Source organism: Hypanus sabinus, chromosome 20 (assembly GCF_030144855.1).
Source record: "Hypanus sabinus isolate sHypSab1 chromosome 20, sHypSab1.hap1, whole genome shotgun sequence".
Lineage (NCBI taxonomy): Eukaryota > Metazoa > Chordata > Chondrichthyes > Myliobatiformes > Dasyatidae > Hypanus > Hypanus sabinus.
In genome coordinates, this window is record NC_082725.1 from 39063678 (window position 1) to 39089473 (window position 25796).

Below are 25796 nucleotides of genomic sequence, written 5' to 3' on the forward strand. Positions count from 1 at the left end.
GGTTCCCATCCCCTGCAACTCTAGATTAAACCCCACCATGCAACACGAGCAAACCTTCCTGCTAGGATATTAGTTCACTTCCAGTTGAGATACAAACCATCTCTTCACTACAGGTCCCATCTTCCCAGGAAAAAGGCCCAATAATCCAAAAATCTGAAGCCCTTCCTTCTACACCAGCCCCTGAGCCACTTGTTAAACTGTATAAACTTCCTATTTCTGGCCTCCCTAGCACATGGCATGGCCAGCACCATCCTGGAGGTCTTGCCCTTTAACTTATCACCCAACTTCCTGAACTCCCTTTGTGGAACGTTATCACTCTTCCTACCTATGTTAGTGGCACCTACATGAATTATGACTTCCAGCTATTCATCCTCCCACGTAAGAATGCTAAGGACCCAATCTGAGATTTCCTGGACCCTGGCACCCAGGAGGCTACATACCATCCAGGAATCTCTCTCTTGTCCACAGAACCTCCTTTCTGTTCCCTTAACTAACAAATCCCCTATCACCACAGCTTCTCCCCATCCCCTTGTTCAACTGTTTGTTTGTCAAAGATAATTTAATTCAATCAAGAAATCAGACACTCTACAAAAAAAAAGATGTAAGGCTACTGAAGAAAAAGACATAGGAGATTCCTAGAGGTGAGAAAAAATATAATTCTGAATTGGAGTCTTTCCAGAGAAAGATAAGAACAATCTCAATGGCATTTTCATATTTATTAAAGTGAATTTACCATCCATCATTTTAAAGAAAAAGACAGATGGCCACTTCAATGCCTTGCTTTATAAATTATTTTATTGCATTACCAAAATGCCAGATTAGTAAATCTTCAAGGCCGTGCAGATTACTAAAGCTTCAGTCAAGATCTGAGTGTTACTGGATTTGGAAGCTTAATGTGGTTAGTTCTAGATGGGAGCCAGATTCTCTACATGTACACAGTTTTCTACATGCCCAAGACTAACTTCACTTCCTTTCTCTCACTGAATAAGCTCAGTCAATGTTCCTTTTGTACCATGTGTAAAACTTACTTAATAAAAACTTGTAATAAACGAGATTCTGCAAATGCTGGAAATCCAGGGTAACACATTCAGAATGCTGGAGGAATTAATCAGGTCAGGCAGCGTCTATGGAAAGGAATAAAGGGTGGGTGTTTCAGGCCAAGAGCCTTCATCAGGACTAGTTTTTAAAATTACTGGTATGATAATTAGACAGGATGGCTTCAGAAGGTGAAAACTGAATATTAGTGTTTGATTTCATCTCGTTCTTCAGCTCCAGTTCTATTGGATAAGGAACTCTGCAATGAAGTTGCCTCTTGCAATCCTCTGTTCCTCCCACATACCCAGTACCCCATCAAGGGGTATGATTCACAGTTCTTGTCTCATTGGAATTCAATCTTCCATGGCCTTAGTGAAGTCCAGGGAAAGTAAAATGGACGATCAGCTCATGTATCTCTCTTCTTATGTCACTCAGCTGTTAAGTCTATTTTTAAACTTAATAGTGGATTTTTTCCCATGTTTGACTCCAAGATTGGGCTATTGTGAAACTAAATTTAAGATCAACCAGATTTAGAACATCTCCTATCTTCACACTCCCTCTTCCTCTCTCCTCACTCCATCTCTTTTTGTTTGTCATGTACTGTATCTCTCTCTCTCTGTGTCTACATCCAACCATTATTCACCTGCCATGGTCTTCCAACTGAAATCCCACTCACCTCCGCTACCAGGCACCACCTGCCTGCCATCCTACACTCCTCCTCAGCCCACCAGTCACCTCAGAATCCTTTCTCGCCACGCACCTTCTCTTTATCCTGGCCGACTCACCTCTCTATTCTCAGACCTGATGCAGGATTTCAACTTGCAATGTTGACAATTTCTTTCCTCTCGCATAATACACTGAGTTCCTCCAGCATATTGTTTATGTGCCGAAGTATGAACAATGAGTGCAATAAACTTCTAAATATAGCAGAAAAGATAAAAGCCATGAGATCTTTAGGGAGAAGATGGGAGACTCACTGTCTGTTCTGGGATTGTGAGATAAGATTGATTGAATAGTCTTTCTTACCCATAACTTCACTTATCAGCCTTCTTTGTGCAAAGTCAATCCTGCTAACAGAGATTTGAAAATGTACTCAAAGTAATTTTTAAGAGGGTACATCTAATTTAGGGCAATCTATAAATACTTGGCACAATTTTTTCCATAAATGCCAAGAACTACATATGTTTTTGATGCTGTAAGGGCTTTGAAGGCTTGAAATTTTGCACATGGGGTCTGCCATGCAAGATTAATAAATTAACAACCATTTCTATCAGTTCCACATAAACACACATTCAATCGAAAGATAACTTTATGCAGTAGAAAATTTCAAAGCACCAAAACTCATCTCAGATTTTGATCCATTCCCAATAGATCAAATTCCAAATCCAACACACAAATATATAACTTGGATTTTAAACAGGATCTTTTACATTTTTAACCTATTCACTGCCTAGCTTAATCAGAAACTTTAGCACACTTTAGAAGCCTCATGAGTGAATGAATGCATAATATAAACATTTCTTTCTGGCATCCAGTGAAGTTTAACCCATGACATAGTAGTTGCTATGGTAACATTATATGACAGTTTATTCTTAGATTGTATTTCTCATATACATGGTATTTCAGTGACTCTTTGTTATTTTTTACACAGTAAAAATAATACACAGTATGGTCCTCCGAATAACAGTGATAATTTCCCTTTTGAACCCAAGCATTAAACCAATGTTAATCTGTAAACATTGGAGATCCCCTGCTCTTTCTTGAATCATGCCCTTAAAAGTTTTTTTTTATATATCCATCTGAACTTGCGGGTGGAGCTCTGTCTAAAACATGTTGATGCTTTTTCTAAGCATTGAGTTGACACATGAGCTTAGACAATTCAGTGAAATCCTGAAGCACTGGTTTAAATAAATAAACAACATATTAGAAACCTGAGAGTAAATGAAGCATTTAAGCAGGGGAATGAAAGTCAGGAAGATGCAGAGAGTGCAGTATCTCAGGAATCTGATGGAAGATGAAACAAGTCAACTTGGAACACTTTAGGACCCTGTCCTGAGGTCTCTCCCCATTCCTAGAAATACTGGTATGATACTGGATCTTTTGGTTTTGAAAACAGGCACTACACAGAGTGATAAATCAAGAATGATTTGACCTGACATGAGTTTTGCAGCATTTTCTATTTTGCTTTCATTTCAAGTTATTTACAACATTTCACTTTCAATTGTTGCTGACAATTTGTCAGATCCATTTTCTACATTTTGAATGTGACTACACTTCAAATAGAAACCATAAAATTGCAGATGCTGGCAATCTGAAACAAATAAAGTAACACCGGAAACACTCAGCAGGCCAGGCAGCATCTGTGGAAAGTGGACAAGGGTTAATTTTAGTTTGAAGAAGGGTCTTTTGTGATGAAACCTTAACCCTGTTTCACGTTCTAAAGACCTGCTGGGTGTACTTATTATGTTATCTATTTTACTTCAGTCATTTTCCATTGCTATAAATACTTTCAAACACCTGGAGATGAGAAGATTCTGTATAAATACAAATTCTTATTTTTACTAGACAGCCTTGATCTGTTAAAGGTGCTTGTAAGTTATTGTCCTTATCAGCATTGTAACCCTTCACAAGTTATTTGGATTAGGTAGTGTATATGTCCAGTACCTTTAAAGAAAGGTTCATATCAGGCACACAGTAACTTTTGATATTTTTGGCACTGTGGTTCAGTTGAGAGTTAAGACCTTCATCAAAGGATATCCTGTTATAATTCTAACATTGTTTATTTTCTTTGCAAGTGACAACACAAAGACATCAACTGATACCTCACTAGCACCTTGATGAGATGTTGTTGCTTGAGGGACTAGCAGTGATTTAAGCTGTGAAAAAGTAAATGTGATTCTCTCAGTAGAGCAGTGGCAACGTAACAAATATGTTGGTGGATTCGAGTGAAAGGCATTCCTCAGCTATTTGCTCCTGTACTTGGAATGAAAGCAAACGTTCCCCAGTTAGACACAATATCCTTTTGGTCCTGACAAAGGACTCAGTATGGGGAAATGTGGTAATATGGGGAAGCAAAAGGTAATGCTGCTGTTGGTGGGAGGGATGGAGAGATGTGCAATGCAGTGAGCTTCCTACCTCCATGAACAATAAATGAGATACATACTGAGGCTATGGAAAGACCAAAGGAAATCGTTGGTGTATACACAGTCAGATATAGAACAAAGTACGGTGGTATTGCTTTGTGTGCTGACAAGAGGAAGGGAGATTTCAGGCAAAACTATGTAAATAGCAGAGCAAGGAAGTGTGTAGAATAACCACCGGTATGTCGGTAGCATTCAAAAAGAGATGCGTGATTCTGAGGTGCAAGCAGGTAACAAGGCCACAATGATGGCAATGGTACCATTGAATTAGCTGGATGTCTGATTGTCAATGACTCCCCAGTCAGAATATACTGTCAGACCAGGATGATAGAATGTAGTTCAACTCAGAAAACTAAAGTCAGCGTTGGACATGATACAATTCCTAGGGCAGCGGTAAAATGCTTAACCTGGGATAGAGGAGCAGAAAGTACAGGCTGTCCTCTCCACAAGGCTAGTGTGGTGATTGAGGTGAAAGCTGTAAGGCACCAGAATCAGTGTGCGGAATATGATGAGTCAATTCAATAGGGATGTTGACATTTGGGTTCAAGAAAGTGAGAAAACAACAGAATTTTGAGATCTTTCTAAGAGGAGATAATCCATTATTTTGGCAGAGATTAGTGCGTATTATACACTGAAGACCCATTTTACTGCAGTAAATGGAAATATGATATCTCCCGACATGAACGCACATAGAGACAGACAACATTAACATATGGTCTTCCTTCAGAGACAAAGAGCATGGGAAGATTGAGTTATGGATCTGCTGTACTGACTGCTTGGATGACAGCCAGTAAACACTGGGTATGCTTATTTGACACACAAGTAATACATAAAGCAGATATTACCTCAACATGGCGGGTCTATGAAGGCAGCCACGAGATTAAAAAAAAATTTAGAGACCAAAGAAATAAGTTTGTCAGAGAACTGAGGCAGGATGAAGTGTCCAAGAGAAAAGCTTCTTTTGAGTATAAGGCCATTACAAGTCAAAAGCGTAAAGTCAACAGTGGTCTGACATTTTAATAAGAAACTATCTACAAGCCATGCAGTTCTGAAGGGAAGTTTAATATGCTGGAAAAGCACAAGGGACACAATTAATTGGAGTTTTAGGAAAAATAAATGCATTCATTCAATTTCCACAAACAAGGAGAGAATCATAAAACTTCATTAGATGATGCATTGAGGTAATATCATCTGGGCTTAGCAAAGTCATCACAGACTGAGACCCTGAAACAGCACAGGTCCTGATGAAGGGTCTCAGCCTGAAACGTCGACTGTTTACATCTTGCCATAGATGCTGTCTGACCTGCTTGTTTCCTCCAGCATTTGTTGTGTGTTATTCTGAGGAACATCTATGTCCACAAGACATCATGCTATTACAGAGTTACTGAACAGACACACATTAGGTGCAGATTGAGCTGGTTGCTTTGAGGAAGGAGGGCATTGCAATGTGGATGTCGTTCCAAAGGACTCAAGATTCTCTGAAGAATGCTACAGTAGGCATTGTCTTAACGTCAGCCCAACACAACATATCCAGAGTGTTATGAAGCAGATTTGAAAACAGTCAGGCACAGATGAAACTATTGTTGACAGTCAAGAAAGGAAAGTCAGGTAAATGGCTTTGTCACTCAAAAAATATGAAACGTGCATGTCTGTGGTAAACTATGTATATCTGTCTGGACGCGCCCCTCTGCTGAGTGCTCCTGTGGCTCCTCCCATAGACCCTTGGATAAAGGTGATTGTGATCTGTTCCTCCCACGGTCGTCCAGCATAGACGTGCACCGTTTTACTGATAATAAAAGCCTTTCAGTATTTACTCTACTTCCAGTCTTTTGGAGTTATTGATAGTGCATTGATGTCAAAGCACAAATCAAGTGGTAAGACAGAGTGAATATAAAGATGGAAAGAATTAAAAAGAAATACACAGATTGTTGCATGTGCAAAGTACAGATTTGCTGTATTTTTGGTTTACAACGCTAACTATATACCTCAATGCCAAAGCTTGCAACAACATAAAGAAACCCAAAGACTTTATAGTTGGTGATCAAGAATTCCAATTGTTCCTATCTAAAAATTGGTCACACAGGCTTAAACTAACTCTGAAGGCTGGAGTGAGGGAAATGAGAAGTACAAAATGAGAGTGGCAACAGAATTCTCTGTTGCAAGTAAGCAATTAATCTCACACAATATATCTATGGACAGCATTGGCAAATCTCCCACAGATAGCAGCCGTTACTATCAGAGGCACTGGAGTGTTACACATTGGGAGAAACACTTTATAATCGTCAGCCATTCGTAACACGTTGCAGTTGTGCGAAAGATGGCAAATAGAAGATTTTAAATGGACCATAAAACTATTTGTTTTATTTGCAGGCTTTGCAAAACTACTGTGCGATTACCAGCCTTGAGTTTGCAGTTGGAGTTGGAGTAGGGGAGCAAGATTCACAGAACAGTAAAGTAAGCCCCAGCAGAAGATTCATTTCCAAATTTTGATACTAATACCATGAATTAGTGATAGCTGTGATATCTTAAAACAAAGTGAGTCATAGCAGTGTGAAAACTCTGTTGTTTGTTTTCTCACTGGCTTGAAAGACTCTACTGCAGAAGTTAGTTGAATGTCACTCTCATTTTCTGTAGATACTACTTCTTTCTTCTAATGTCACCAAATCTGATGTTCATCTGCAAAGGGCACCCAGTGAGCTTTGCAATTCAACAGCTAACCCCATAAAGGATTAATGCAGTATTGTAGTGTAGCTGCAGCCTGCTCCTGGTATACGATTTAAAAAATTACTTTTGTGAACCTCCTCCATTACCACAGTACTGAAGAACTAACTTTTTTTTGGACATCTTTTGATAGGTGTAGGATTTGAGAAGAGGACAACTTTGCACGTGAGTAAACAGAAATTACACTTTAAAGCACTCTGAAGCCAACCAAGCCAACAAAGGTTGAGTGGGATCCATAATCAGCCACGACGGAATGGCAGAATAGACTTGATGGGCTGAATGGCCTAATTCTACTCCTACGTCTTATGGTCATGCCATAGTGATTATTAGAATGCAGCAGCAAATTTGTACACAAAGTCCCAGAAAGTGATGTGGTAGACTGATGATAACCAGAATTCAGGAATAAACTCCCCAGCATTTTTCCAAATAATCTTGTGATTTCCTAATGAATCTAAAATACATGGATGGTCTCAGTTTAATGCTTACTCATTAAGCTGCCACGCCTGACAGTGAGGGTAATGAGCAGCCCCAGTTATATGCACCAATGCCCTCGAACAGAGAATCCTACAAAGAGTAGTGGTTACAGCTCAGTCCATCACAGGTAAAGCCCTCCCTCCCCCCCACCACTGAGTACCTCTACACGAATGTTAGGACAGGAAATTAGCAGGTTCCTCTACCACACAGGTCATGCTCTCTTCTCACTGCTGCCCTCAGGTAGGTAGTACAGGAGCTTCAGGACTCATACCAGCATTAGGCTCTTGAACCAAAGGGGGTAACTTTATTCAACTTCACTTGCCTCATCATTGAAATGTTCCCATGATCCATGGAGTCACCTTGAAGGACTCTTCATCTCAGGTTCTTAATATTTATTTCTTATTATTTCTTTCTTTTTGTATTTGAACAATTTGTTGTCTTTTGCACGCTGGTTGAATGTTCAAGTTGGTGCAGTCTTTCTTTGATTCTGTAATGGTTAATATTCTTTTATGGATTTACCTAGTGAGCCCACAAGAAAATGAATCTCAGGGCTGAATATGGGGATATAATGTACTTTGATAATAAATTGACTTTGAACTTTGACGTCTTTGGAATGGTGATTGAATTCACAACCTTCTGACTGTGGTTGTGAGTCATTGATGGAATTAATTATTGTTCTATTTTGATTCCTTCTACTATCATTTTAACCCATTGCTTTTTGGAACTGATACATCAGTTTGCAGACAGGAACATAGAAACATAAAAAACCTACAGCACAATACAATGCTGTGCCAAACATGTACTTACTTAGAAATTATCTAGTGTTACCCATACCCTTCTATTTTTCTAAGCTCCATGTATCTATCCAAGAGTCTCTTAAAAGACCCTATTGTATCCACGTCCACAATCATTGCCGGCGGCCCATTCCACGCACTCACCACTCTATGTAAAAAACTTCTGACATCTCCCTTGTACCTACTTCCAAGCACCTTAAAACTGTGCCCTCTTGTGCGAGCCATTTCTGCCCTGGGGAAAAGCCTCTGACTATCCACACGATGGACAAATCCACATGATGGAACCTATGACCCTATCAGAGAATGAGGAGTGTATAAAATCATGAGGGACATAAATAGGGTGAATGCACACAGTCTTTTTTCCAGGGTGAGGGAATCAATAACTAGAGGTCTTAGTTTAAAATAAGAGGGGTGAGATTTAACAGTAACCCCTGAGAAGCAGCTGTTTCCATCCAGAGGGTGGTCATATATGAAATGAGCTACATGAGAACGTAGTTGAGACAGGAACATTAACGAAGTTTAAAAGGCACTTGGACAGGCACATGGATAAGAAAGATAGAGAGATATGGGCCAAATGTACCAAATGAGATTAGTTTAGATGGGCATCTAGGTTGGCATGGATCAATTGAGCTGAAGGCCCTGATTCCATGTGATATGACTCTATGGAATTTTAACAGAGAGGAAGGTCCTCCCTGATAAGTCAATATCTTTATACAGTGGCAGCACGGAGTATCTGGAACATGCTGCCCCAAGCTCCCTACCTTCCCACATTCCTTCTGCCCTGCATTCCACCCCTTTGGCATTCCTCCTCATGGGTCACTACAACGCAGGTGAACTGGATCCAGGTGTTTTGACTGCAACCCGAATCAGTTACCTGCTTACATAAATAAAGCATTTGTAATTAAGGAGCAGAAACGATAAACAACCAGGCCCACAAGCCATGGGGTCCCGTGAGATTCCAAAGAATTCCAAAGAATTTCAGTCTTTGGTAATTGAATTTGAAGCAGATACACCAAGGGTTCTGGTGGAGCCAAATCTTCATTAGCTTCCCCAATACGTAAGGGGCAATGACAACCATATAATGCCTGTAATTGTCCACATAATTCTTTATATACAGCATTACTGGTCCAAATTATCCACCTGACATTGCCCCCAAATAAACTTACTCTCGACTTCTTTTCAATCTGCACAACACCATTGTTATCATAGTGAAGGCATTTGATCAGTGATTAAACTAATAGTTATACAACATAGAACAATAAGCACAGGAAGAGGCCCTTCAGCCCACAATGCTATGCCAAATTGATTGCTGTTTCATTTGGCAGGTGCTTTTTTCTTCACATTTCTAATTGGTTGTGCTTGATTCATGATGAAGTGTGGCCTGAGAGGGGAAGAGTCTCTGGTCGGGAGCTGGGGTTGGATCAATCTTCACCCGGTATCTCGTCCACAGCCGTTTCGTCATGTGTGACCTTGAACTGCCGTCGCCTGATGGGGTCCTTGAAGCATGCAAGCCTCCACATGGCATCAATATGTTGATCTAGGTCGTGGCCAAACTGATTAAACCAGTAATAAAACAGTTAACTAAACGAATCCCTTCTGTCTACACAATGTCCATATTTATTCTTCCTTTGCACATTCACTTGCCTCTCCAAGGACTTGTGCATTTAAGTTGCTTCAGCATAATGATCAGAACTGCCTACATTTAACAATATTGAGCATTCTTATAAATTGCCGGGTTACAGTTACTAGCCTTATAATAATTCATACATATTATTCCCAAGTCTCCTGTCATTAAACCACATTGGCAGCAGCTCTCATTTGATATGCAAGTATGAACTGCAAACAGGCAGCTGGAGAACGCACCAAAACCTCCTCACTCCAGGAAGGCCTCGAATTAACCTCCCTTGATCTCACAGCTAACATTACTCATTCTGTTAACCAATGTTCTCATTTGTAAGAATTGAAAAGATTTAGGTGTCCCTTGCCCCTGCAACAAAATCAACGGCTGAAAATTAACGTTAAAGTTAATTGAAAATTATTTGATTAAATTTGACACGCCGTTCATAGTTTTCTGGATGAATCTCTAGGTGAACTGTCCAGATCACCTGCAGGTTGCCAGTATTTTATTTCTGGCAAAGAATATGTCAGTATGGGAAGTCCCTGTAAAAATGACAGAATGTTATCCAGAACACCTTGAGGGTACAAATATCAGCTGCTTTGAATACAAAAGAGCTGCTTGATTTTCCAATTTCTGCCTCACCCAGGTGACCCAATGCAGCCGGACATTCAGCAAGGGAGATCTTTCATATGCATTTGCCTTATGCTTTCTAGGATTCGATTTTGCAAAATGACATTTAGAAAACTTATATTTCTGTAACAAAGACTTTTACTTTCTTCAAACAGGACTGTGTTAGTGAATGATGTGAGGCTTCCTTGGAAAATATCCAGTCTTGTTTCAGCCTTCATCCATCCATTCCCTTCAAGAAATTTGCTCATCCAGACCTGTGTTGCATATAGCTTATCTCAAACCATGTTGGCTCCTTCCTTCACAGTGCCTTAACTTGACCTTTGGAACAGCATAGCGTAGTCTCCCATGGTCCACTCTCCTCTCTGATCAGATTCCTTCTTCTCCAGTCCGCTACCTTTTCCACCTATCACCTTCCACCTTCTTATTTCATTCACCCCCGCCGCCCCCCCCCCCCCCACCTACTTGACTTCACCTAAAGCTTCCAGCTTGTACTCCTTCCCCTCCAACCACCTTCCTATTCTGGCTTCTTTTCCCTTCCTTTCCTGCTCTGATGAAAGGACTTGGCATGAAATGTCGACTATTTATTCATACCCATAGATGCTGCCTGACAGCATTTTGTGTATGTTGCTCTGGATTCCCAGAATCTCCTGTTTAGTCAAAATGGCCATTAGATTTCACTAAAAACAAATGAATATGTTGGTGATTTTAGGCCATGAATTTACAATATTTTGATTCAGTGAAGTAGGATGGAAGAGGCAGTGTAGCAAAAACCCACAAATATGTGAACAACTTGACAAAATGGATGAAAAATTAGGCAGCAGCATCTTCTCTTTCTATCTAGCAGCAAGTACAAAGTAGTAAATTAAAATTTTGTTGCAGGAAAATGTGGATCTCAGCATTGCAACCAGAAAAAGCATGGCCTGGTTACCAGGCCCTAATCAATTGACACGAGAATGCTATTATCCACCTCCCCCCACCAAACTTCTCCATCAAGATATTTGTACAACATTAAGATGTGAAACCACTGAGGTAGTTCTGCTGATTACTGTTGCAATATAGATGGAACCAATGCCATTTTGCATTAAGCTTCTTCCTACAGATAGCAATGAGATAACTGAAAAAGGCTTCTTCAGCAGGTTTGTGGGTGGGCCTTGTTCTGGCTCACCCAGGTGACTGGTTTCTGTCTCTCAAGACTTCTTAAGGGAAAGCCACAACTGGAAGAAGAATGTCTCTCAACAAATTTTCATTGAAATTAACTAACAATATGCCATTTGCAAAATAAAAATCCTAATTATTCCTATTCACTATTTTCTACCCATCAGTCCAGTCCAGTATATTACCCCAGTTTTATGCACTTTTGCACATTAACTTCCTATATGGGGTAACACAATCAAAATGTTGGAGGAAATCAGGAGGTCAGGCAGCATCTATGGAGAGGAATAACGAGTCAATACATTGGGCTGAGACCCTTCATCAGGACTGGAAAAGAAGGTAGAAGAAGCTAGAATAAGGTGGTGGTGGAGCTGATGGTGTACAAGCTTAAAGATGATGTGAAGTGAGAATCCTCCTATGTGTGGCTTCTGGAGATCTAAATAAGTGGCACCTTTTTCTGTCCTACCAATTATATACTTAAAAAAATTCAGTAGACTTGTTAAAATGTGGTTCACTTTTTATAAATCCACGTTGACTTGGTCTAATCCCATGATATTTTCTAAGCATCTTTTGTAATAGGATCTAACAAGACTGTTGTTCCCTGTTTTCTCCCACGCCTCCTTTTTATTAAATAGTGGATTTACATTTACTTCTCTTTGATCTGGTAAACTAAATCCATGGAATTTTTGGACTACAAACCATATATTCGCTATTTCCACAAAACTATTATTTTGGGGTACAAATTACCAAGACCTGTGGACTTTTTTTGCTTTCAGCCCCAATAACTGCAGTAGACATTTTTATTTAACCAATAGCAAGCTCCTTCATTTCCTCCTCTTTATTAGCCTCTTTCTTTCCTAGCATCTCTGGGAAGTCATTTGTGTTCCTTTTTCTGAAAACAGAACTAAATTATTTACTTGCCACAGGAGCTGGAGATCCTCAGTGGGTCAGATGGCATCTATAGAGGGAAATGGACAGTTGACATTTCAGGTTGAGGTCCTTCATTACCTCTGGATTTCCAGCATCTGCAATCTCTCATGCCTACTTTTATTTTATTGTTCTCCCATATCTTTATTCCTCTTCCTGTATCCTGTTTCTGGCCATAGGAGACCTACATATGCCTTCACTAAATCTTTTCTGCATTCAGAAACTTTTATGGCCTACTTTTTCAATTCCTTGTGAGCTTACTGTGTTTTGTCTTTATCAAACTCTTGGCCCTCTTTTGTTGGAATCTGAACTGTTACTAATCTTCAGAGCTGTCACTTTTTATAGCAACTTTATATTACTGCATCTAATACTAGCCTTGATTTATTTTGCTAGCCATGCTTGGGTCCCTTTTTTTATTGCGGCTGCTACATTTATTCTCTAAAGGTTAGCCATTGCCTTCCCATTATCATATCTTTCAAATGAAACTCACCAGTCTACCATAGCCAACTCTCCATACATTCATAGCTTTTTTTTGTCTAGATGTGAAACTCTACATGCTGAGCTGTTTTACTTTACATCTTTATGAGGAATTAATGTTTTATTCAGAAAAAGGTGCACCTTCTTCAGCTCTGCACTGTTTGTCACTTGGTTATCTGCTCACGTCTCTTGAAGGGAATTGAATCCATAAACTACTGACTCAGAAACAAATGTGTTACCAGATAGACCACAGCTGACAGAGAAACAAAGCCAGTGATTGGCTACAAAACCGCAAAATCATTATTTAAAAAAAAAATTACTGATTAAAAATAAGGGACGTAATTGAGACAGACAAGGTTAACACATGCAAGGTGAAAAGAAGCAAACATTAAAATAATAGGTCATGAATATTAAGAAGTAATTAATGATGGGAAATACACATGATGAATCATTTGAAAACAACTATTTGGGTCAAAGGGTTTTCTCTGTTATGGAAATTCTATGTTATTAATAATTGCTATTGTTACCAAGATGTTATATTGTTAATGATTTTTATTTAGGGTTAGAGGATAGCCAATGTTGTCCCACTGTTTAAAAAAGGGTCTAAGAATAAACCAAGCTATTATAGCCCAATGAGTCTAACATTCGTAGTAGGAAAGTTGTTGGAAGGTATTCTAAGGGACCAGATTTGGATGGACATGGACTGATTAAGGATAGTCAGCGTGGCTTCATATGTGGTAGATCATGTCTAACCAATCTTGTAGAGCTTTTCGAGGAAGTTACCAGGAAAGTGGATGAAGGCAAGGCAGTGGAGGTTGTCCACATGGATGTTAGTAAGGCACTTGACTAGGTCCCGCATGGGAGGCTGGTCAAGAAGGTTCAGTTGCTTGGCATTCAGAATGAGATAGTAAATTGGATTAGTCATTGGCAGAGAGTGGTAGAAGGTGGTTGCCTCTCTGACTGGAGGCCTGTGACTAGAGGTGTGCTGCAGATGCTGAGTCTGTTGTTGGTTGTCATCTATATCAATGATCTGGATCGTTAACTGGATCAGCAGATTTGGGGATGACGGTATAGTGGAAAGTGAGGAAGGCTATCATGGCTTGCAGAGGGAATTGCATCAGCTGGAAAAATGGGCTCAAAAATGGCAGATGGAATTTAATGCAGACAAGTGCAAGGTTTTGCACTTCGGTAGGACCAACCAGGTTAGGCCTCACACAATGAACGGTAGGCCACTGAGGAGTGTGGTAGAACAAAGGGATCATTGAAAGTGGTGTCACAGGTAGATAGGGCCATAAGGAAATCATTTGGCACATTGGCCTTCATAAAACAATTTATTGAGTACAGAAGATGGGATATTATTTTGAAGTTGTATAGGACATTGGAGAGACCTAATTCGGAGTATTGTGTGCAGTGTTAGTCACCTGCCTACAGGACAAATGTAAACTAATTTGAAAGAGTATAGAGAAAATTTACAAGAATGTTACCAGGTCTGGAGGTCTTGAGTTATAAGGAAAGATTAAACAGGTTTAGCACACAGAAAATTGAGAAGAGACTTGATAGAGATATACAAAATTATAAGGGGTAAAGTCAGGGTAAATGCAATCAGAGATCATGGCTTGATGGTGAGAAAGGTAAGAAGCTTAAGGGGAACACGAGAGGAAACTTCTTCACTCAGAGGGCCATGAAAATGCGCAATGAGCTGCCAGCACAAGTGGTCCATGTGATCTCGATTTCAACGTTTGAGTGAAGTTTGGATAGGTACATGGATAGTAGGAATATGATGGCTATGGTCCCGATGCAGGTCATCAGGAGTAGGCAGTTTCAATGATTTTGGCATGAACTAGAAGGACTGAAGGTCCTGTTCCTGTGCTGTACTTCTCTATTACTTTATAACTAAGAAAGTTAATTCTGCAGCTTAGATAACTTTTCTGCTTATGGAAAATTTAGAACCAATGGACTGAGCAGGTTGACCACAACCTGAACTCACATTTACTCATAGAATTGCATTATTTTATAGAATTCTTCCGCAAATTTTAAATTTGCATTGGAGGTGCATATGACCAGTTAATCAGACTGTCCAGAAGCTCATTGCTAATACGAAAGTATTGATTTCTCTTCATATTGCTGTACTATATATTTTAAGTCCGTGTATGTTCCACTGTGATCTCTCAGACAGTTAAGATGCAGTGTTAATTTAACTATAATGCACTTTAAGGTTTCACTGCTAATGTAATGTTTCACAGCTAGGGTAATGGTTTCTCTGAGTCAGCAGTGTTTGAGCTATGACTAAAGATAACGGGGCTTTGGAATGTGAGCTATCCAATTACAGGCATGTTGTTCTTTCTTGAGTCTGGGAGCAGGGACTTTGCCATCTTTTGTCGGGGAGAGATGAAGAGAGAAGACATGAATGGAGAGAGTTGGTAGACAGCTGGACGGAGTGGACTTGGAGTGAGGGTCCAAGGGCTGGCAATGCTCATAGGAGGTCGACAGGGAACAAACAGACAGAACCGTGAGCTCCAGTGTTGTGCATTAGACTGTTTCATGAGAACGGGCCCTTTTCCTTTTTTGTTTCTTTACTAATCATACAGTCAAATTAAGAATTATAAAGCTCAATCGTTTAATCACATATTGTGTACTGTTTGATATTTCATGGTACTGATTTGTAACGGGGAACACTTCCAGCAGCATCCGCCCAACAAGATTTCTTAAATTTCTTAAAGTGTTCCCCTCGATTAAGCTGCTAGCCGAACCGAGGGCTACATAACTATTGAACAATAGAAATTCAACCAATGGTCAACCTAATTACTTCAAAACATCCTGTTAAAGACACTCTATTGCAATCTTGTTCATAAGTTTCAAAGGCATTAATTAGTTCACAATGCAGGAGAAACTGTTAATTAGGTGAAGAAAAGCATCTGGGTATGTATCATGTTTTTTAATTGGGACTGAGAGAATGGCTGGCATGGAAGGATTCTGACCCAAAAAACATTAATAAGTTAAAACTTTGCTTATTAGAGTAGCAAAAGTACAAAGCTTGAATGAAGCTCTTTCAAAATACCATGGAAGAAGTCTTGTTTACAATGGGAGAATAACATGTAAAGACAATTGAAGGATGAAGTTCCTTAAAGTTCATTTGAGTTTTAAGTATATGTTAATTATTGAATAATTATACAATAATGTATGCATGTAGATGGTCAAATGCAGGAAGTAAAACATGTCAGAGCTGAGTATCTCTATACTGTAATTCCAATTAAATCTGATCAACCTGCACATTCACAATCACCCAATCGTTACCCTCAGTTAGAAATCACAATCAAAAGAAGGCTTTTCTACCCTTAACAAGTATTCAGACAAGGAAACAAAAAAAAACAGTAGAGTGGCAGAGGGTCATCAGTTGTGTTTGTGATGTAAACAATATTCAAGCTTCAAGAGAGATAGATGCTCATAACCTTAAAAAATCTACACGCTCAACTGAGGAAGAAACTTCATTGTTCCGTCTGCCATTATAAATGTAATACTTCTTTGTTGCATTATTTGATTGAAAATTTACATATATGATTTTGGAACCTGATTGTGATCACTGCAGGTATCTGATCACAGGTCACTGAGTTCACTAAAACTACATGTCGGAACATCGATTTTGCTGCCTATTTAAGTTCAAAGCCAGTATTTAATAAGTAGTTTAATATCTTTAAAAATAATCAAAAAAAAGCTTTGACTGACATGACTCCCTAACACTTCTGAGAAAGTGGTGAAGAGCCACTTCCTCGAAGGTCTGCAGTCCCTCTGATGAAGGTATGACCACAATTCTGTTGTGAAGGGCGTTTCACAACAATGAAAGGCTAGTGGCGTATTTGCAAGTTGAGATACTGTGTGTGTCTTTATGAAGAACCTGCCTGTGGTTGAAGAAAGAGTGCTAATCAAAGTCCCTCATGGCAGAGTACCAATCCTCTGACATGGTCATAGTGTTTCTGTGACCGGTGCAGTTGGGTTCTAGACAGTGGTGACCTACAAGATACCAAGTGGTGCTGATAAATGGTGAATCTTTGCATGCAGCTCTGTTGGGAATCATCAAATATTCCCATCTAGGACTGCTACAGCTGAAATCCACAGTAATTCAGTAAGCAACGTTGTTTTAAGAAGTTAAAAAAAAATCTATTGATCCTCAGAATTGATGTACCCTGTACGGCAAACTCAGATCATGAGTGCAGTTCCCCTTTGAAAAAACAGAAGCAGGGAAGATATGCTGGGCTACAGATATGAATGAAACCCAGAGGCCATAGAACCCTCCCCCCCCCCCCAATTCCTGACTATTTTGCTGACGAACATACAGTCTCTGGAAAATGGAATTGAAGACCTCAGAGCAAGATTACAGTACCAGAGGGACTTCAGGGACTGCTGTGTACTTTGTTTCTCAGAAACATGGCTAACTCCTGCCATTTTGGATACAGCGATGCAGTCCAATGGCTTCAGCATTCACTTTAAAGACAGAGCAATTGACTCTTTTAAAGGTAGAGGAGGGGGAGTATGATCATGATTAACTCATTGAGCTGCACAGATGTGATAGTTCTGTTTCAGTCCTGTTTACCTGACCTAGAACATCCAGTGATCAAATATTATCCATTTTATCTTCCGAGGGCGTTTTCTGCCGTCATCCTGGTAGCTGTGTACATTTCACCTCAGGCCAAGATTTGGCAGGCGCTGGAGGAGCTGAGCATCATGATCAGTAGTCATGAAACAGCACACCCTGATGTCTTCACTATCGTTGCAGGAGATTTCAACTAGGCCAGCTTGAAGAACTACCGCTAACATATCACCTGTGGAACTCGAGGAGCCAACATACTTAACTGCTGTTGCACCACCATCAAGAAAGCTTACTGTGCCATCCCACTCCTGCACTTCAGAAAGTCCACTCAGCTGGTTGTACTTCTACTCCTGGTAGCAAGGCAGACAATAAAGATGGCAGCCTCAGTGATGAGGGCCAAGAAGGTACGATCAAAGAAGGCGGAGGAGCTCTGCAGGGGTGCTTTGAGTCAGTGGACTGGAGAATATTCAGGGATTCATTTTCGAACTTCACCAACTTCATCAAGACGTGTGGATAAGTGAACGCTTTTGAGAACATACCAGACATACCCAAACCAAATGCCGTGGATGAATCAGCAGATTCATAGTCTGCTGAGGGCTACATTTGTGGTAATCAAAACCAGTGATCCAGACTTGTACAAGAAATCCATGTACAGCTTGCAGAATGTTCTCGAAAGTATTGCTATTTTAAGAGCAAAATAACAACAACAATTGATGTTAAAGACGGAAGTGGATGCATGTCAGCTCTGGCAGAGTTTACAGGCTATTATTTCCTACAAGGCAATACCTAACATCATGAATGGCTGTGATTCCTCAATCCCGGATTAGCTAGATGTCTATTATGCATGTTTGAAAGGGAGAAAAAACCTACATCTGTGCAAATCAATGCAGCAACTGATGACCTGTGATCTTGTCTCAGAGACCAAGGTCAGAATATCTTTTATGAGGGTAAAGGCTCACAAGGCTTCAGGCCCTGGTAGAGCTCTAAAAATCTGTACCAACCAAGTGACAGAAATGTTCAAGGACATCTTCAGTCTCTCACTGTTGCAGTTGTGGATTCCACCTGCTTCAAATGGGTGAAAATCATTTCAGTACCCAAGAAGAGCAGGCGAAGCTGCCTCAACAACAATCATCCAGTTGCACTCACATCTACTACAATGAGGTGCTTTGAGAGATTGGTCACGGCCAGAATAAACTTCTGTCTAAGCAAGGTCCTGGGCCAATCGGAATTTGCTTATTGCAGATCTCAGTGGTCTTACTGGCTCTTCATTCATTCATTTGGACAATAGCAATACCTATGTCAGGCTACCATTTATTGATAAAAGTTTAGCATTCAACACCATCATACGCTCAGTACTAATTGACAAGTTCCAAACCTTGGCTCTCTGTATCTCCCTCTGCAAGTAGATCCTTGACTTTCTCATAAAGAGACCCCAGTCAGTGTAGATTGGAAATAACATCTCCTTATTGCTGACAATCCACACTGGTGCACCTCAAGGATGTGTGCTTAGCCCACTGCTCTACTCTCTCTACACCCATGACCCTGTAGCTAGGCACAGTTCAAATGCCATCTATGCATTTGCCAATAGCACAACTATTGTTAGCAGGATTTCAGTTGTGATGAAGCATACAAAATTGAGATAAATAGATCAGCTATGTGGATGCTGTCGCAACAACAACCTTGCACTCAACATCAGTAAGACCAAGGAAATGATTGTGGACTTCAGGAAGGAGAAGTCAAGGGAGCACACACCAGTCTTCATTGAGGGATCAGCAGTGGAAAGAGTGAGCAGTTTCAAATTTGTGGGTATCAACATCTCTGCAGATCGAGCTTAAGCCCAACCATATTGATGCAATTACAATAAAGGCTCAACAGTAGCTGTATTTCATTAGGAGTGTTGGGAGACTTGGTATGTCACCGTAGACTCTTGCAAATTTCTGCAGTACCAGGGAGAGCATTCTAAATGGTTGATTCACCATCTTGTAAGGAGGGACCACTATGGGGAAAAAGAAAATGCTGCAGAAATTTGCAGACTCATCAAGCTCCATCATAGGCACTACCCTCTTGCGCATCAAGGACATCTTCAAAACATCCATCAATCAGGACCCACATCACACAGGACATGCCCCCGGTACTACCATCAAGGAAGACACACTCAACATTTTAGGAACAGCTTCTTCCCCACCACCATCGAATTTCAGCATGTATAGTACCTCGCTATTTCCTTTTTTGCATTACTTGTTTAACTTAATTTGTCTATTAATATATATTTCTTACTGTATTTTTATGTTTTTATTATGTATTACAAAGTACTGCTGCTGCAAAACAACTTATTTCATGATATGCTCTATGCCGCTGATACTGTGCCTGACTCAGCATTGGTAATGCCTCTGAATGTGTTTGAGGGAAGGTTCTCCCAGGATCCTGGGCAACTATCCAATATCACAAACTGAACATCTAGCAGTCACTGCGATACAATGAAACAGCAGTACATGAACATTTACTGCTGTATGTCCTACACTTTAAAAGCTTGTTATTGACTGTGAAGTATCTGGAATGACTCAAGGCACCGTAAATATTTAAGTTCTGTTGTACAAACTGGTTTACTATTGCCTTTAACGTAGTCAGTAGCAGGATATTCCTTGCATCCTTTGGTTACTCATGGTTTATCTTCAATATACACATTACCAGTCGCGTTTTAAAAACCTATCACACACTGTGTTTCTAATTATAATTACACCAGATCTTTCTTATTTTACAGTTTTGCAGCAATCTTTCGGCATTCAAAAGAGAAAGGAAAAGCAGGAGTTTGCTGTTTTCAGGTACTAACTTTAAACAAATGTCAACTCCTGACAAACACCAAGACTTACAAACAAACACCAATGTGTTCCCTCTGGCAAGATAACTTGGCAGAACTTGTAAATATCGTGGCTATAAATACCAGTCACGCAACAGGCACAGTTACTACTGTACAAAAAAGAATCACGGCCCATCTATGTTGCCTTTCACTCCCCCGGCAGCCCTAGAAATAATGAATTGCTGACATCGTATCAAACAATCTCTGCACATCTCTTCAACAGACCTAAGAATGACTCAAGGAAAACCCAGAAAATGGAGAACTTTGGGAACCGTAAGCCAGCTTCATCTATTCATCTCGAGTTAATGCATGAGATCTTCAATTATCCATGCACAATAGAATTTTTCTTCTGAAGGGAATCTACTTTTTCTTGCCCCCAGGGAGCATATTTTATAATAGGACATTCACTGGAATCCCAAGACACTTTTTCTCTCTAGAGCTAATATCAGCTGTAGTGGTTTTCTGTGATTCAGATGTTGACAAAGCTGTACTAATTATCCTTCCCAAGCAGTACCGAGACAACGCAGGTAGTATTTTACATGAACCATTGCAGGAACTTGGTGACAATCTCATTGCTGAATTTGATATCAAATTAGGACCGTTTGCTTTTTCCTGTGAAAATTCCGTATGACTTATCATATCATATATCCAAATAGTCAGTGGTTTATTTTGTAAGGCAGCAGGCTACAAAGTTTTATATGTTGACACTTTAATATGACAGACTGTGACAGACAGAAATCAGCTCTGTAAGTAAAGCAGAGATGTTCAGCTTTAAGGCTTATTCAGAAGTTAGAAACAACACACAAAACAGGAGGAATTCAAAGAGTCAGGCAGCATCTATGAAGGACAATGCACAGGGGTGGAGTGAGAGCTGATGGGTTCTAGGTGGATCCAGGTGAAGTGGGAGAGGGTTGATAGGCAGATGGGGGGGGGGGGGGGAGAAAGTGTAGGTGATGCACCATCAATAACTCACACTGAGACGTAAGGCGAGATATCGGCTTTTATTGACTGGAAGAAGGAACCAGGAGTGAGTGTCCATCATACTATGTCCTGGAGACTGAGGCCGAGCGTCAGGCCTCAGATCGCCTTTATACAGGGGCCTGTGGGAGGAGCCACAGGAGCATTCAGCAGGGGGCGTGTCCAGACAGGCATATAGTTCACCACAGTAGGAATGACAAGAAGCTTGGAGGTAATACGTTGAAGAGACAAAAGGCTGAAGAAGATGGAATCCGATAGGAGAATTATAGTGGACCCATGGTGTATTGGAGGGATTGTGACTGTCACGTGACAGCACTGCCCACCACCTGGTTGCAAGGCATGCCACCTGCAATCAAGGTTTGACCCCTCCTCACCCATCGGCCCTGAGGTGAACTACATATATCTGTCTGGACACGCCCCTCTGCTGACTGCTCCTGTGGCTCCTCCCACAGACCCCTGTATAAAGGCGGTTGGAGGCACTGCTCCCCCCCTCAGTCTCCAGGATGTAGTATGGTCGTTTCTTGCAGCTAATAAAAGCCTATCTTTTTGCCTCCCATCTCCGACAGTTATTGCTGGTGCATCAGGCCCCTTTAATTAGCCTTGTACTTGGCCTCGGGCAATTGGCCATTGTAATCAGCTTAACTCTGCTGGCACCGAGCCATCAGCCCTGTGGTGAACTACATATACCTGTCTGGACACGCCCCCTGCTGACTGCTCCTGTGGCTCCTCCCACAGACCCCTGTATAAAGGCGATTGAGGCCTGAGCCCGGCCTCTCAGTCTCCAGGATGTAGTATGGTGGTCACTCACTGCTGGTTCCTTCTTCCAGTCAATAAAAGCCGATATCTTGCCTTTATGTCTCAGAGTGAGTTATTGATGGTGCATCAGGCCCCCTGTCAATTACCTGGGCTGGACCCTCCAGCCCTCCTGCGCTAAAAGGGTGCCACGTGTGCTGGGCACTCTCTCTTTGCCATCTCCGAGGGACCACCCTGTTTCACTCCAGGTTCAGAACCGTGGAGTGGCGCTGGAGAAATTGTTGGTGAGCTGTGTATTGAATAGGGTTGGGAGCGTCGATTATTGTCCCTAATAGTATAGAGCCAGGCCTGCACAGAGTCAAGGGGTAGCTGGTATTGTATTGACTGTGTGTGTCTGTGTGTGTGTACTTTATTCCCGATGTGTTTTATTGCCGATCCGACTTTCCCACGACCACTCTAAATTGTGCGCGAGTGTGTGTTGCTTCTGTTGCCATTTTCCCACGTTTGCCTTCTGTAAATAAAATCCTTTACTACCACGACTGAGTATCCAGAGTCCTTGCCTCTGAGACCTACCGAATCTGTTTCCTCACTTACAACACATGGCTTAGCAAGATACTATCCTCTTCAGCCCTTTGCACCTCAACCAATCATCTCCTAGCTTCTTACGTTATTCCTAACCTCCCCACATCCACCAATAACTTCCCTCACCTCGATCCACCTATCACCCACCAGCTATTGCTCTGCTCCTTTCAAACCCTACCTCCCTCTTTCCTTCCAGTCCTGATGAAGGGTCTTGCTTGCCAGACCCTGCATGACCTGCTGAGTTCCTTCAGTGCTTCGTGCGTCACTCCAGGCTCCCAGCATTTGCAGTCCCATGTCTCTGCATTCAGAACTCCACCCATTTCGAATGAGGATTGCTCAGTAGCAGGAAACACTCTTCACAGAAGTCTACATGCACTCCCTGAAATGTTCAAGGAGGTCATGCCCATGACTGCAAAATTATTTTTGGTGGCTTGTTCCTATAACTTTGACTAATTCTGTGCTTGCTTACAAATGATCTGAGACCTTCGTCCAAATGGAGCAATCAACAAAACTATGGCAGTTTTTTCATACAGTATATGTTCAATAAAGATATGAAATTCAATGCAATTCCCCCCCTCAAAGTAACAAAGTAGCATCGCACTTGATGAACCGCTGTTCACTGCACTGATTGTGGAAAGGCGAAATCAGTTCCTAGATTTGACCACCTTCAAAATCAGGCTATCCTTTTGGAAAATAGGGCAACACACACACAAAGTGCAGGAGGGACTCAGCAAGTCGGGTAGTACCTACGCAGGGAAACAAGCAGCTGACAGTTTAGGCAGATAATAGGTGGAACAAAATGAGGAGGAAGGTGGGTAGGTGGCGGAGGGTGATGAAGGAGAAATCTGATAGTGGACCAGGGAAGAAAGGGAATGAGGAAGAGAAACAAAGGGAGGTGACGAGCAGTTGAGGATGAGAAGGGGTGTCAGAAGGGGACCAGAATGGGGGATGAAAAAAAAGAGAAGAGGGAGCAGGGAGAAATTACCGAAAGTTAGAGAAATCGATGTTCATGCTATCAGTTTGGAGACTGCCTAGACAGAGCACTCCCAAGCTGAGTATGGCCTCATCATGCCAGTTGTGGAGGCCGTGGACCGACATGTCAGAATGAGACTGGGAAGATATATTGAAATGGGTGGCTACCAGGAAATCTTCCCTTCTATGGCAGACAAAGTGGTCCCCCAATCTAAGTCAGGTCTCACTGACGTAGGCGGCTGCACTGGGAGCACCAGGTACAATAGATGAACCCAAGAGAGTTTCTGATGAAGAGCTTCCTCACTTGGAAGTACTTTTTGGGACTCTGAATGGCATTGAACGAGGTGGTGTAGGGGCAGATGTGGCATTTGTCCCAACTGTATGGATAAGTGCCAGGAGCGAGATCAGTGGGTAGGGATCAAAGGACAAGAGAGCTACATAGAAAACGATCCCTATGGAAAGTGGAGAGCAATGGCGGGGTAGAGGGAAAGATGTGCCTAGTGGTAGGGTCTTGTTATAGATGGCTGAAGTTACAGAGAACCTTTTGTAGATGCCAGATGTTACCAGCACTTTGTGTGCATTGCTCAAGATTTCCAGATCTGCAGAATTTCTTGTGTCTATACCTTTCAGTAATTACTCATAGATCCTCTTCAACATTATTGCTTATCTATGTCCTGTTTGCGGTTTTGGCTCCAGTTACCGGAAAATCCTCATCAACCTTATTTAAGGTGTGATTCCCATTTTCACTTCCCATAGCAGAGTTCTCGTCTGGTGACTGCAACAGAGTGTTCTCAATAGTGTTCTGTCTGGAACTTCTATACTCAATTACACAAACATACTAAAACAGGAGGATTACTCATTTTTGCATCACTGAGGCTGCTGCCTTTGAGATCTAGAGTAACAAAATGGACAATGATCTGTCACTAGGGCAAACAATCTGCCAAGGATTTCCTGGTTCCAAGCACAATTCCAAGTGCTTCTTTCTTGAACTATATATAATTATACTAACAACTTCTAATAATGAGAAGTCCAAGTGAATATTTAATGAATTACTATGATGAACAAAGATACCATTCAGTTCTTCAGATCCCAGCGGTAAGGCCATCAATCCCAGATGACCATCTGGTCCACTTTGGTTGTTTCTGCTATTTGCCTATACTTAAGGTGAGATATCCGACCAACTTATCTCTGAGGTGTTGGAGGAAAACTGAAAATCCATACAGTAATGGGGAGAATGTGCAAATTCCACACAGGCAGCTTTTGACTTCAGGATTGTGCATGGTTCCTGGAGCCTTGAGACAGTGTTGCTAACCTGTCTGCCACTGTTCTATCCAGGATAAATATCTCTTTTTCCTACCATCCATCAGGTGGCATAACTGCACCTATTCATAACTTAAGTATCACATGCCAACCTCAACTCACAGCTGGTGTCACAATGAGCAAAGGCAGTTTCACTTGCCAGTTTTTTCTTGTATATTCCCTCTGCACCAAGTTCCTCCTCTTTCCACATCTACTTCATATCCTTTTAATAAAAATGATGCAGTACTGTTGCAAAGGTTGGAGAAAGAGCTCGCATACAACTGAAGCATTCCTAGCAATGCTATTTTATCAAGCTTAGGTACAGAGTTCCTATACTCTACTTTCTTTGTCACTGGCTAGGTAGTTGGTTCATCTTCAAACCAAGGCATGCTTTGCTTTGTTTCTTTCTTGCATTGTGCTCCTTAACTTCTGAACCATTCCACAAAATCAGAAGATGTTTCTCTTCTGTGCTCTTAATAAACAGGTCACCTTCATGCACAAGCAATAATTTACTCCTTGCAGTGTTCAATCCATCAAAGCCTGGGAAGCATATTATAGAACAAACTAGACTCCTTAGGATAACCGTTGCATGGGAGCAGAACATTTTATGCTCTTTGATGGTCAGGTGCTCCTGACCTATTACGTGTAGATCCAATTTTGTGAATACCTTTGATCCTGCTAACTTTGAGATCTTGTAAAGGAAATAGCAGATACTATCCACTGTCTACAGCTGGAGTTGGTGTATCTCAGTAGCTTCCACATAGACTTACTATTCTTTTCCAGATTTGGGCAAAAGCTTTAC

The 25796-nt window shown here is 41.1% G+C and overlaps 1 protein-coding gene and 1 long non-coding RNA gene across 3 annotated transcripts in view; one reads left to right on the forward strand and one right to left on the reverse strand.

Moving 5' to 3' along the window:
• The window catches only part of LOC132378439 (aryl hydrocarbon receptor-like), a 194690-nt gene that overhangs the window by 112022 nt on the left and 56872 nt on the right, over positions 1-25796 (reverse strand). The gene's annotated exons all lie outside the window — the stretch shown is intronic.
• LOC132378440 (uncharacterized) overlaps positions 7544-25796 on the forward strand; it is a 36146-nt gene continuing 17893 nt past the window's right edge. The window contains exons 1-2 of the long non-coding RNA XR_009507036.1: positions 7544-7751; positions 20315-20375. This is a non-coding gene — a long non-coding RNA (uncharacterized LOC132378440). The remainder of the gene's footprint in view (positions 7752-20314; positions 20376-25796) is intronic.